This window comes from Episyrphus balteatus, chromosome 4 (genome assembly GCF_945859705.1).
Source record: "Episyrphus balteatus chromosome 4, idEpiBalt1.1, whole genome shotgun sequence".
Classification (NCBI taxonomy): domain Eukaryota; kingdom Metazoa; phylum Arthropoda; class Insecta; order Diptera; family Syrphidae; genus Episyrphus; species Episyrphus balteatus.
This window is the reverse complement of record NC_079137.1, coordinates 82,317,365-82,331,173: the sequence shown is the minus strand read 5'-3', so window position 1 is coordinate 82,331,173 and position 13,809 is coordinate 82,317,365.

Sequence of the window (13,809 nt, the reverse complement as noted above, 5' to 3'; positions counted from 1 at the left end):
GTTTTAAAATATAACAAATTAATTAAAAGACACTTACATGACTCCTCGATGATGTGCGCACAAAATCCAGGTCCTGTTGAGCTTGATTTAAATTTAATTAAAAGTTCCCACAACAAACACAACAATTATGATTAGTAAGATAAAGTATTAAAATTCAAGTAACAAAATTAGTAAAATAGATAATTAGATAAAATTAGTAATTAAACAAAAGTAGGAAAATTGGAAATTTTAAGTTAAAGTATTTAAATTAGTCAATTATCAACTATAACAAAGGCAAAGTTTAATGTTTCTCGAATTGAACAGGAAACCGGCACTATTTTATGTTCACAATACCAGATTTAATATTATAAATCTTGGAAGAATTTTTTTTTTTTTTTTTTATTTCCAGATTGCGTTAGCAACTCTTTTCTCAAAGTATTGGCTCTGATTTTGTAACACGCAGTTTTAAAACGATTGTATTTAGTTCTAGGATTATTTCTCATTTAATAAATTAGCCGATTCACATCAAGGATATCGGATACTGCGTCTGTCGCAATTCTTATTTTTTTGAGAATCCCGTAGACCAAATGGACGGATAATGCTCCTTGGAGCCGCTTCTAAAAAGTCTTCCCTTTTCTTTATTCCTCTCAATTTTAGATTTTTTTTAGGAAAGCTACAGAAAGAATTTCTTTTATAGAAATTATGAATCGAAAATAATTCGTATCTTACCTTTATTTTGAAGATTTTATTTATAAAGAAGATTTTTTTCTTCTAGAAAATTCTATTTCTTATTCTTTGAAAGTATTTAAATTTTTTTAAATGACTGCCACGTTTGAGAATTATTCGAAAAATGAAAATTTTCCATGTCGAATTTATTAAAATGAAACCTACGCCTACTTGATTTTTTTATTTTATTTTGTTTGTATTTTTTTTTTCAAGTGCAGCAGCAACAGGTGTTTTTTTTTACGATTTTGTTTTAATTTTTACAAAGAAATGAAATCCCATTCACAACAGCTTACTACATCAAATATGTACATTGTGTGTAAGATTGGACACCATAAGAAAATTGAATTGCAAAATTATTGATATTTATAATTTTTTCATCAAATAGAATCTTCACGAGTGTGATTAAGTTTTAAACGTTTTGATTGTATTTAGCCGCAATAGGTATCTATTCTTCAAATCGTTTTAGAAAGACCTACATAATGCATTAAAGTTTCGTATTGATCAGAAATCAAATCTTTATCGCAGCCCATCACTTAAAATCTTGTAAACGACAATTGCCGATCGTATTAGTTGTATCCCCTCAATTTTCGAATTTTAAATTATAGTCATAAAAACAGTGTGTGATTGAATTCAATCAATAAATTTGTAATCTGATCTAGAGGGATGGGCATTAAAATGGGTTCATCGTCGAAACGAAAGTATCGAAAAACTTAACTTATAGAACTAATGTTTGAATAGTCAGATTACTTACTTAGAAAATTGTTTATGACTGACTACATCACAATTCGAATGAGTCTTTAAGCGTTAATTCTATTCTATAACAATAACATTAAAAAAAGTCGGATTTTTTAAGAAAAATATTTTTGTTTCCGTATAGGTATGTATTCTCATCAATGTTATATCATTTTGAAAAGAGAATTGAACTCACCAACTTTTAAGGTAACTTGCCAAAATATCGTAATGCATTTTTTTTTTTACACTACGGTTCATTGAGTTAGGGTCATGTAAAATTTTTGATGCAGCTGAGTTGAAATTTTTTAGTACATTTGTTAGCAGGGTTATTCAATGTTCTGTAACAAAAGAAAAATGTACGAATTCCCATAACTCACAAAATATGGCAACGATTTTTTTAATTATTTTTCTGACCACCTACCCTATCTACCGTTTTCGTTTCGACGTTAACTTTTGGGGACATCCTGTATATGGGGAATTTTGAATTTTTCCTAACGCTTTCATCAACCGAAGAATATATACCACGCTTCAAAGCATTATAGGAACATTAGTTTTTTTAGTAGATTATTCGCCTGAACTGCAAGTATCAAAGATGAATTTTAATTTTATATATTAGTTTTGACTAAGCAGATTTTTTGCTAGAACTGCTAGTATCAATCAATAACTTTCAGAGCTACCAAAATAACAGAAAATATCTAGTTCTGACTCAAAAAGACTTTAGAAGCACAAAGCTATTAAGGATAATGAATGATTAATTAACAACTGGCAACAAAATGTGCTTGTTCTCTCTTTCTTTAGTGGAAAATTTTTCACTAACTGTTATTTTAGTAACAGGTATTGATACCTGTTATTGTAAAGTAGCAATAACAAGTAGTAACTGTTACCGAAAAGTACCAGTTATGCGCCAGTGTTGCCAAAAACTATGATTTATCATAGTTTTCAGCAATTCTGAACTCAAATCATGAAATCATGACTTTTTTTCTCAAATCATGATTTTTTTTAATTTGTTTTATTTCCTAAGCAAACTTTACAACATCCACATCTATTGCTCTTCCAGTTTTTTTTATACAGGAAATTGGGGTCTACGTTGTCTATGAAGATGATAAACCCCAGGTTTTCTTAGAAGGGACAAAGTCACAGCTTATGAAAGATCTATTAATATGGCCCAATAGATCGTTTTTAGACCCCCGTTTATCTTAGACTGGGGTTTATCCAATGTAATTTGAATAGGATAAACTCCATTTCTCAAAACTAAAATTAGACTTGATACTCAATCACCAATTGGTGTTTTACACACGAACGAAACTGTCAAAAATCACAATTGCTTTGATTTTAAAGTAGAAAAAATTATAAAATGTATTGGGCCATATTCATAGTTCTTTCATAAGCTGTTATTTTCTTGCTTCTTAGATGGACTGAGGTTTATCTTATTTATAGACAGTTTAGACCCACTTCTATATAATTTTTCTTTGTAAAAGAGCTGCTTCTAACCTGGGTAGTAACTTTAGACTCCAGACTCAGTTAAAATCGCTTTTAAAATATGACTATGAATATGGCCCATTACCATTATCTATATTGTTCAGTACCAAGTACATTTACATACGTAAACATAAAAACTGAAAAGTACAAACTAAAAAAATATTTTTAAAATTTTGACTTAATGTTAAATCCGAAACACGTCGTTTTATTTTTCCCAAATTTGGTCAAATCATGATTTTTTTTCTCAAATCATGATTAAAAATCATGATTTTTTATTTTTTCATTCGCCAACACTGGTTATGCCCATCCCTATTCAGAAGGTGATAAGCAATTACATAACAACACTTTGCCTTAAAAACCATAGGTTCTCAATTTTACTTTAACAAATTTCAAGCGCTTGCTAAGAAAATAAAGGTTCAATCCATCAGGAATCAAAACCAAGTTATCTTAATTCGAAAGGTCTTGTTGATATTCTCATTCTCACAAAAAAACAAATTGTATAGCCTGCTCAGCGCTTGAAAATAAATCGTATCCACCAAATAAAATAAAAAAAAAAAACATGGAAGTTCATCGAAAACAATACTTTTCAAGTTTTGAAAAAGTGAATATTCTAAAACCTGTTCGAAATTAGACTTCCGTAACTATTGTCAACAGCATCCTATAAATGGAACAGAACGACGATGGATCAGTGTTTCACAAAATTATTAGCCATCGTATATGAGCTAAATGTTAATATTAGACTTATTACTCTTTACAATGATTTTTAACGGCAATTATCTGTTGTCTATTTCTTTTTGCTCTGGTATTACATCCTCTACTAAATTAAGGTTTTTTTACAAGCATGTGAAAGAAAAAAACTCTTTTTTACGCCAACACTATAGTTAACTTAAATCTCATTTATTAAAAAAGATACAGTTACTCGTAGCTCTAAAGTTAATTTAAATTTAATTATTGATTTTAATTAAATGAGTAGCTTTATCTAAGACAACAACCCTGCATTCATCATAAGTTAAATTTTATACAATGAATCTTGTCCCACAACCATGTGCTTTTTAATTTATTCTAAAGCTTAATAAATTATAATAAAGTTTTCTATTCCATCTTCACCCCTTTCAGTCTTAATATTTAAACTTTCATAGAAACATGTTTCCATTTAGATAAATAAATTCAACAGTATAACTTTTGCAAATTCCAATAACACCTAATAAAACAATAACATGCTGCTCATTGGTGTGTTAGTCCATCACCCCATCGTCTTGTCATCTCGTCTCATCCCATTCCATTTTCCATCTAACCATCCATGGATTCTTGAATTTCATTATGATTGTAAATTTCCTTGAATATGATTGAAAATACGTTTTTGAACATGATACGCTTCGCACAGGTGATGCTGTTTGGACTGAATTTTAAATCAACCATTTTTTTCTTTGCAACCCTATTTTGTGGGATTGAAAAAAAAAAAATATATAACTTGCTACCAAGTCGTGGTCGTAAGGATATGCTTAAAGTTACTAAAGGCGTGTTTTTTCTAATACTCAGTAGCTACTCATTTTCGATTTTATTCGCAAAACAATAATACAAATTACACAAGTAAGTATTTGTTTTTATTGTTTTTCGAATAAAATAAAAAAATGAGTAGCTAATGAGTTGTAGAAAAAACACGCCTTAAATGTCATTTCAGGGAAGGTTTTTTTTTTAATCAAAATAGAGTGAAAAGGTTTTCTGGCATATAATTGTCCCAAGAATTTTTAAATGGATAAATGGAGCTCAAACCTTACATCCTCGGAACTAAGAGGTTCGATGTATACACAACAGATCCACTTTTGTATACTTTTTGTATGAATCTGTAAAATACCCTTAAAGCACCTACATTGGTACAACGGAAGTAAAAACTTAGAGAGCTACGTGTTCATTTTGAATTCATTCCCGACCATAAGTTTTCTTTACTTTTCTTCCTTCTACATTCTTTCTCCTATGGCTAAAGAGAAAGACTGACTAACCGTGAAGATTGTGACGGCATAAACCCTCCTCGGATTGATGCTGCTGCTGCTGCTGACGAGGACAGCAGAACCACCCTGTTTAATAAAGCCAAAGCCGTGCACCACGTGTTACAGCTCACTTGTGAATAGTAAAATATAGCTGGGTAATGACCAAATGATGACTTTTAACATTGTTGATATATAGACACACACATTCTGATTTCGCCATCAAAATGATGTGAATTTGTGTTAAAGCAAAAGCACGTTTCAAAATAAAGGAGAATAATAATTGTAGCATATGTTTTGGCGTTCCATCGCATCATTAAGGATGTTTTTGGTAGCGGTGGTGGTGATGGTGTCGGTGTTGCAAAGTTGGATGGGGGCTGGCAGGGCGGTTTGGCTTGCGCTGAAACAGCAGCCAGCACCACATGGCAGCTTATCACAAATATATCCTTTCAAATTGATGCGACTTTCTACTTTGCATTTAATTTTCAAAAACGTTAACCAAAAGTATTTTTCTATGATAAATTTCGACAGGAATAAAATACAAAAAAAAGTGAAAACCCAAATATAGGTAGAAAAACAACAATTTTAACACGCCATTATAATGGTTACAGCATTATAACAATGCAGCGCTCTGCTGAAAATAATGTAATTGTTTTACTCGCATGTAGATCCGTTTTTCTTGTATAATTAAATGAACATTTATATTGCCCGCCGCCGCTCTGACTCTACCGTGTAGAGGCTTGTAGGTCCTTTCCTCAGGGGAGAGAGAGCTAGCGACGAGAACACACACAGATGTCCCCAAAAAAGTAATAAACACGTAGAAAAAAATAATCTCCTGTAATAATTTTGTGTAATGCGCATCCATTTACAAAAATTTTCGTTATGAGACAGGATTCACATGTTATGGAATGGTGGTAAATACAGTGTGATTGAAAAGTAGGAATATATTTGGATTTTTTTCTATAAATCAAATTGTTCGACTCAGAAGAGTCGCTGTGAACTTCGTGAACTACAGATGCATCAGCCTCTTTCAATCATATATGTGCTAAAATATTTATATCATCATACCTCAACGTCATTGCTTCCATGCCCTCTTATGACAGTACAAACATATCTTTAAAGGAGACCAATATTAAGCAATGTCCTCACACTCATTCGCTTGTGCAGGATGACAATAGACAGCACATATTTGTACACATATCAGGTAGGTCTGAAAATCGGCCAAGATCTATTTTTCATACACCTAAATGGTTAGGGTGGTCCAGCATAAATTTTCTTTTTTTAATTTTACGAAAAACATTTTTAAAAAATTTTTTATGATTCATTATTCGAAAAATACATATTATTTCAAATTTTAAACATTCTAAGATCAACCAATGTTTTTACATCGCATTTTTTTTTTTTTTTTTTTTTTTTTTTTTTGAAAAGTAAAGTGTTTTGTTATTATAATACATATTTGTATGTTTTTTCTGTCGAAAAATATAAATAATTTATCATTGTGATGTCAAATGAATCACATTTTGTAGAAAACGTATACGTGTTTAGTAAATACCAGGGCGTCGGGTGAGATATTTAGATAGGTGTGCAATTCTTGAAAATAATACAGCAAGGTACCTACTACCTACATAGCATACATCATAATAGGGGTATTCACGATTCGATGCAAATGGTCTTGTATCTTTGTAAAAGTGCAAAAGTATAACATTTTCTTAAAATAAAACAACCAAATATACAGTCTACAATTTTTGTACACTTTTACACTTTTTCTTTACCCTAACCCTATTGCAAAAATAATATACAATGGCGAAAAATTTGTCTGTTGTAGTTGAAGTAGTCGAAAAACTAAATTTAGCAATTATACACCTTTTTGTTGCACCGGATGGTGAATACCCCTAATGTTCATTTTTTTTTAAATATCAATTAATTAATTAATTTATTAAATAGACACTTCCCCTTTATTGTTTTCTCGATCCAAATTAAAAAAAAAAAAAACAACAGCAAATGCCCTTTTTTACCTACAACAGACAACAAAACCACATCCCAGACTATCGTGCATTTCTTTTTTTCGCACGAGCTTGGATGTAATACGTTGTATTATTCATCTATGAAGCTTTACAGAAACGGAACAGAACAGATACAAAAGAAAAGAAAAAATAATGCAGCCCGTGCACAGAAAACTGTCGCACGAGTTTACTACAAAACTACAAATTCATCCAAGTAAAGATTTTTATGTATGCTGTTCTCGCAGGTAAAGAATGACGATAGGGATGGAAAATGCGAAAGCATATAGTTCGGATGGAGTTGAGTTAGATGAATTTATAGGTATGATTAGATTAAACTAACAGAAAATGTGCACAGCGAGATTTCGTGAGAGTTTATTTTTTGCTTCTAAACGGCCGGTGAAGGAATAATTTTAAAAGTACAATAAGGAAGGAGTAATATGAATGTATGCTTCCTGACGAAGGTTTTATGGGTAATGTAATTGTGCATATTTGTGTTTCATAAATATTAGACATTATTGGATGGTATTTTTTCATTAGATCAGGGTGTGCAATGCACACCTTGCACACCCTGACGAGACGCCACTGATAAATACATATAAGTATTCTTATTCTATTATTATGAGAGGTAAGTCAAATAAGATGCACAAAATTGCCCGACTCAAGACAATAAGACTTAGTACACCCGACTCAGGCAGCTTGACTCAATACATAGCACCACTCAAGACAGCCCGACTCATCGCAACTTGACTCAGGTAGGCGTGTATTTTTCTGGGTTTAATTTTTCAAGAATTATGTTGGATTTAATAATTGATTCGTAGTTGGAGTTTGTTTATTGGATTCTTGAGGAGAATGAAGAGAACACAAATTCACATTCTGAATATAAAAACTGATGCTCTGTCATTTTTCTTCAGCATGAAGATGTCAATCTTAACGGTGTAATATATTATAGAAGTCAAGATATAAGCTGTTTAAGCGGTTTTGTTTTGGAGACTTTTCTGTTTAATTTTTTTTTGTTTTAATTCAGAACTCTCCAAGAATAGATCTGATATGGTCAGCTTATATCTTGAGTTCTATTTGTTGAATCGACAAGATTGAATTATTCAGGCTTTGGGGAAATGACAGAGGCTTTAAATTTTTTAAACTGCATACTCACATTTTAGTTATTCCTCCACTCCCAAAATTTGCAGTGGGCTCTCTCTCGGTCTAATACCAAAGACACAAAATTTCCTAAAAATCATTTTAATAAAATTAATTTTTTCGTTGAACCACCTTTACTATTTAGAGTTATGGAAAATAGGTGTTTGCCGGTACTCAGACTAATTCGATATGTCCACAAAATTTCCTAAAATCGTTCAAAATAAACTAAACAAAAAATTGTTTGGATCACCCCAAAGAGCTATTAAAAAATAGATGTCGGCCGATTTTCAGACCTAAATTTCATAAAATCGGTTCAGTCGTGTCGGAGGAGTTGGATAAGAAACACCGCGACAGGAGAATTTGATGTATTAGATTTGTTGTTGAAACCAGATTTCTTTTGGTTTTGGAAAAGGTTCACACACGACAGAGTCAAAAAATGGAAATAAATTCTAGAAAAGGTGGAACGAAGTCCGCCGGGTCAGCTAGTAATCCTATAAATAAAAATATTCATTATATTGCAGAACCATGGTACGGCTCGGCTAAGCCGATCCTTGACTTTACCAAAAAAAGTTTTACTCGGTGTAGTTTCTTAAAACAATCGGAGTCTTGCGAACATTTTTTTTTATAAATAGGCTTCTTCTTCGCCCACTTTTCTTATATTTATAACGAATATTCATGTTACATTCTTTGTATTCCCCACTGTAAGTCTCTAACAACTTAACACACGAAAAAAAAACAAGATTTAAACATTTCGAAAATGACAACCCTAATTCAAGGCAAATGCTTTCAGTGATTTAATTTTTCGATTATATTTGAATTTAGGACAAAGTCTGCATTTGCAATTGTGGGCCATGAGGGAATGAATCGTACAGACGACGACGCCTACTCTCCTTCCTTCATTCCTTCTAAGATATCCACTTCGTCATCATGCTCATCATCTCAACTTGTCATTTTGTGCAAAAGTGAAGAATAGCAATTCTATGTGATGTTAGGGGAGAGTGAGAGAGTGAGAGTGAGCTGAGCGTTGTGATGTGATGTCCTTATGTTAAAGCTATATATCTATGCCTTAAGGATTTCAGGGTAATTTGTCCTTATCAAAATACCTATATATACCTAAGTTCATTTCCAGATGGTGTTCGCAGTTATCATCGCCAGCTTAACGTTTCCACATTCTACCGAGTACCCCGAGTAGAATGAAAATAAAGGTGTTTGTTGAGAGATAGATGGAGAAATCTGTGAAATTTGTTCATTTTGTGTCATGTTTTGTGATTTTGTGCGAAGAAAAAGATATATTTTTGACCTAGAATAATAAATCATTTTCTATGTTAGACTTGCTAGGTTGGTAGTAGAAAACCAACTCTAAATGGCATATATTTTATTAATTATGAATAAATTGAATAGAAAAACATACAAATGCATGGTATGGATGCAAAGTTTTCTAATGCAACAATGTTAATCAAAACATTCGTTATTTTATATTATATTACTTTGTTTTTAATATTATTTTATATTGCGGTCATTTTAGCTTTGTAACATGACAAAGTAATTTTTGGGGTTAAATTTGTCAAATTTGTATTTTATTTTTTTTTATTTTACAAATTCTGAAATTGGAATAAAATTTCCTAATACATACCATACTGACACCCTGAGCAGATACATTTTTACTTACTTATTTAATTTAATTAATTTTCTTGATTCCTTTATTGATTCAAATTGTGAACTCTCTTGATGTGGTTGCAGCACAGGGGACAGCTTCGTGAAAAACATTGGTTACAACTGTTAGCGAAGATACGATATCAGTTTCTGACACAAAAATTCATAGCTGAAATTGCCGATCAATTGTGTTTGGATCTTGAGTGCCGCCAAATGATTCATCAATGGCTTGAATGGCATATCCAAATTGAAAAACGGCCAAAAGTTTGGGCAATAAAGACTAAGCCTAGAAAAGGATATGAAACTCCCAAATTTCATATAGTGATTGGACATGTGTTGAATGATTTGTCTGTCCAGACATATTATACTAAATATAAAGTTTGGACACTTAAACTTTTGCCATGCATATTTCGTCGGCTTAAAGCGAAATTTTTCTAAATCCACTTTTTACCGAAAATGAGTTAATGATGCAGTTTTAATAATTTGAGGGTGCTCTTTCTGAATTTGAAAACCGTTTTTGCCAAAAAAAATTTCATTCCGCAGATAATATAATTTAATGGGACAGGGAATAGCCTTTTGAAAATGAGCACGAGTGTTCTTGATTGTTCTAAGTCCTATCGTATTTTGTTCTATGTACACTTTTTATTTAAAAGAAGAAGTTGTTAACTTATTTTTTTTAAAGTTCAACATTTAAATATATAGTTATTTTTTCTTTATTCAACAGCCTTAATTGTTGAAGGTAAAATACCGAAAGTTTGAAAGTCTCATTTGTCAAAGCCTTAGAGAAAATCAGTGCAGTTTTTTTGGCAAGGGGTTAACCTAGTAAAATAGTTATGTAATTTTTGTTCCTAAATGCTTAGCCCTGTTTACTGTAAACTCATATCTTTTAACTTAAACTTATGTCGAGACATTAATCCGAAGATATCTACTTCCGAAAAATATTTTGGTTTCATATTACTCGGCGTCCAGACCTCAATGAAACTTTTGTGTATTATTTTTGATTTTGATGTTTTAGTCGATTAAAAGAAAAAAAAATACTTCAAATTAATGTCGTTTTCCTTCACTCTAATGAGAGTACCCTTTTAGTACTTATTTTTGCACTTTTGAAGATTTTATGTTCCTTTAAGCCACAAAAGCGTTCCTTTTTTGTCAGGTTTACACCTATTTGCACACGGACTTCCACACACACACTTTATGAATTTGAAGTTTGACATTTAAATTTTGTTTGAAAATTAAAAAATGCGAAAAGTATTTCTTTCGAATTCTTTTTTATTAACAAAAACAACTATTATGAGTATTTTTCTATTACATTATATTCAGAAAGGTTTATTTCTTCCATTATTTTCGTTAATACTTCACTTTTAAAAATGTTTTCCAAAATCAAATTAAAAATTAAATAAAGGAATTTTTCAGCCAGTGTTCTTCATCAATTAAAAAAAATCCTGTGCCAGATAAAAAAAATTCCATTTTTTGGGATATATTTATTTTAAAATTCTTAAATCTAATTAAGGGTGTGTGTCAATTAGGCTGAACAAAACCGATCAGCATTATGAAAAATCCTAGTACGTAAATCGCTAAGTTTTAGCTGATATTTTTTTTCTCTGTTCTTGACTTATTCTTCGTACACTAAATTATACAGATAAAAAATGTATAGTTGAAAACGAACGTGACTTTTGAGATAGTTTTGTATGGGAGCCAAAGTTTAGCTCGATCTGCATACTAGGGTTAAGGAAATAAGGAGACAAAAATAAGACATTAATGGAAGTATTAACATCAATTTTTTGTCAGGTCACTGCAACAATTTTTGCAGAGTTAGTAGTGACAAACAGGAAAGTGTTTTTGTTTGAAAAACGTTGACGCATTGATTTTATGGGGCCTCCCATTGGACCTTATGTAATTAAAATTTAACCCCTAAATTTTCACGAAAACAAAAAAGCATTGGTCTTTAAAAAAAAAACGTTTATTTTTTTTTAATTTAAGAGCTTCAGAACTCAACAAAGCCAAAAGTAAAAACTATCTCTTTTGATGAAGTTCACAGATTGCAATACAAAATGCGTTTATCAACTTTATTTAAATTCTTTACCCAGACAGTTGTATTATTTCTGAAAAGAAATTAACAAACTAATAATCAGTTACACCTCTACCCTTTTCTGTTTTCCAATGGACGAATTTAATTTTCTACAAATATAGACTTTGACGGTTATATTTTTGATGATTCATTAGCATGAAATAATAGCCCCTTAAAAGTAAAAAAAAAACATATTAACTTCTACGAAATTTTTATTTCAGTTCATACAAATTTTTCCCTACGACTGTTATCACTATTTTCTTCAAGGAAATGAGCCATGTTTGTCTTGAAACACACACAATTACAAAAAAAAATTACTCTCATTATTTTCCATCACTCCAGAAAAAGGAGTACAAATTTAGAGTATTCCCAAAAAGAGTGAAGGAAAACGTCATAAGTGTTTTGTTTTTTTTCCTCTGGTCTCAAGTTAGTAGTGTAAGTAGTATTCATCCTACAGCTGTTTCCAGTTCAACATTCTTTGTTCGTAGTCAGGAATGCAAACTATTTAAAATAATTACAACATCCATTCCTTTATTTTAATAATGTGTTTCAGTAAATTTTGGGACTAAATATGCGTCTTAACAACTATTCACCCAATTTTAATGATACACTTTATACTTTCTCCGTAGAATATACTAGGCATTTTGCCTAAACAAATTTTCCTGATTTAACCTTTTAGAAATACTCAATTTCTTGCCCAAAATCACTTAAACGAACATGTTGCTTTCATTCACCACATCATTCATACATATACCTTTCTAAACTACCACCTCTGACCAACTGTTTCCTCTGGGCTAAAAAGGCAGTTAAATTAGAAGGATTAAAGATTATGGCACATCATAAATTCTGCCAATAGCCATAACCCATAAGCAATTACAATTACAAATTGTACCCAGCATATGTGCGCACAAACCTTGCCACTTTCCATTATTGTAGGTACATATAGAAACTAATTTTATACTCAAACTCAATTCAATGAAACGCGCGGATTACAAATAATTTTCATAACTACCCAAATATGTATGTTAATCGTCAAGAGTAGGAAGGAGAACGAGAGTTAGAGTTTATTGCCCAAAAAACCCCCAACTGACCTTATTCCGACACGACGACAAAAGTAATCAAAACCAATAATTTCATCCGACAACAACCCCTGGTCCTTGGATAGAGTGTTTTCGGCAATAAGTGACACGCTACTTATGTAAATGGTATTCGCTCCAGAAAGCAGTTTATGTCGCATAAATTCGACTTATTAGTCCTTTTTAAGGTGCCGCAGCTTAACTAAACTTGAGCATGATTCTGACGAACTATTAGATTCTACCCGAAGGGCAAACTGGGCTCATTTGTATATTTTTGGCTACATGTGGACATGATGTTGCGAAATGTACAAAAGTCAGTTGTCAATCGCACATGCTGCATCCTAAACTCCTGATTCCAGTGTGTATACCTTTGTCATATATATTCCAAAGAGAACACATTCAATCCTCCCCCGAAACGATATGGTAGTCAATCAATTTATATCTTTTACCCGGTTTATTCAAATGTGCGAGTCGTTTTTTTTTTTTTGCATAGAACGCATATGCTGCTATACCTACTGTGAATAATCTTAATAGCGCACCGACTTTGAACAGAGAACAGAGGAAAAATTGCATGCCAAATCTGCTTTCTGTTCGCTGCGCTGCTCTGCTCTGCTCCAAAGTTATCAAGAACCAGAATCAAATTTGTTCGACATTGAAAACGGACGGGAACGGGGGGATTGGTTGGTTTGAAAAAAAAATCATACAAAAAGTATAGAAAATCCGCAACATTTTGATTCAAATTTCACCTTTATCTCTGCCAAATATTCGAATAAATCATTGAGTAATGAATGAAATATGATGACGTTTTCTCTCCAAAATGCTCCGCTCTGTTATAGTAGAGCGGGCGAAATAAATTTATGCGCAACTACAACTGCTAGGAGAAATCATGGATGGATTGGGAATGGGATTCCTATATTTCCCATGTACCTCTATTCGAGAGTGTATATAGTCAAATAAGGATGCTGGGAGCT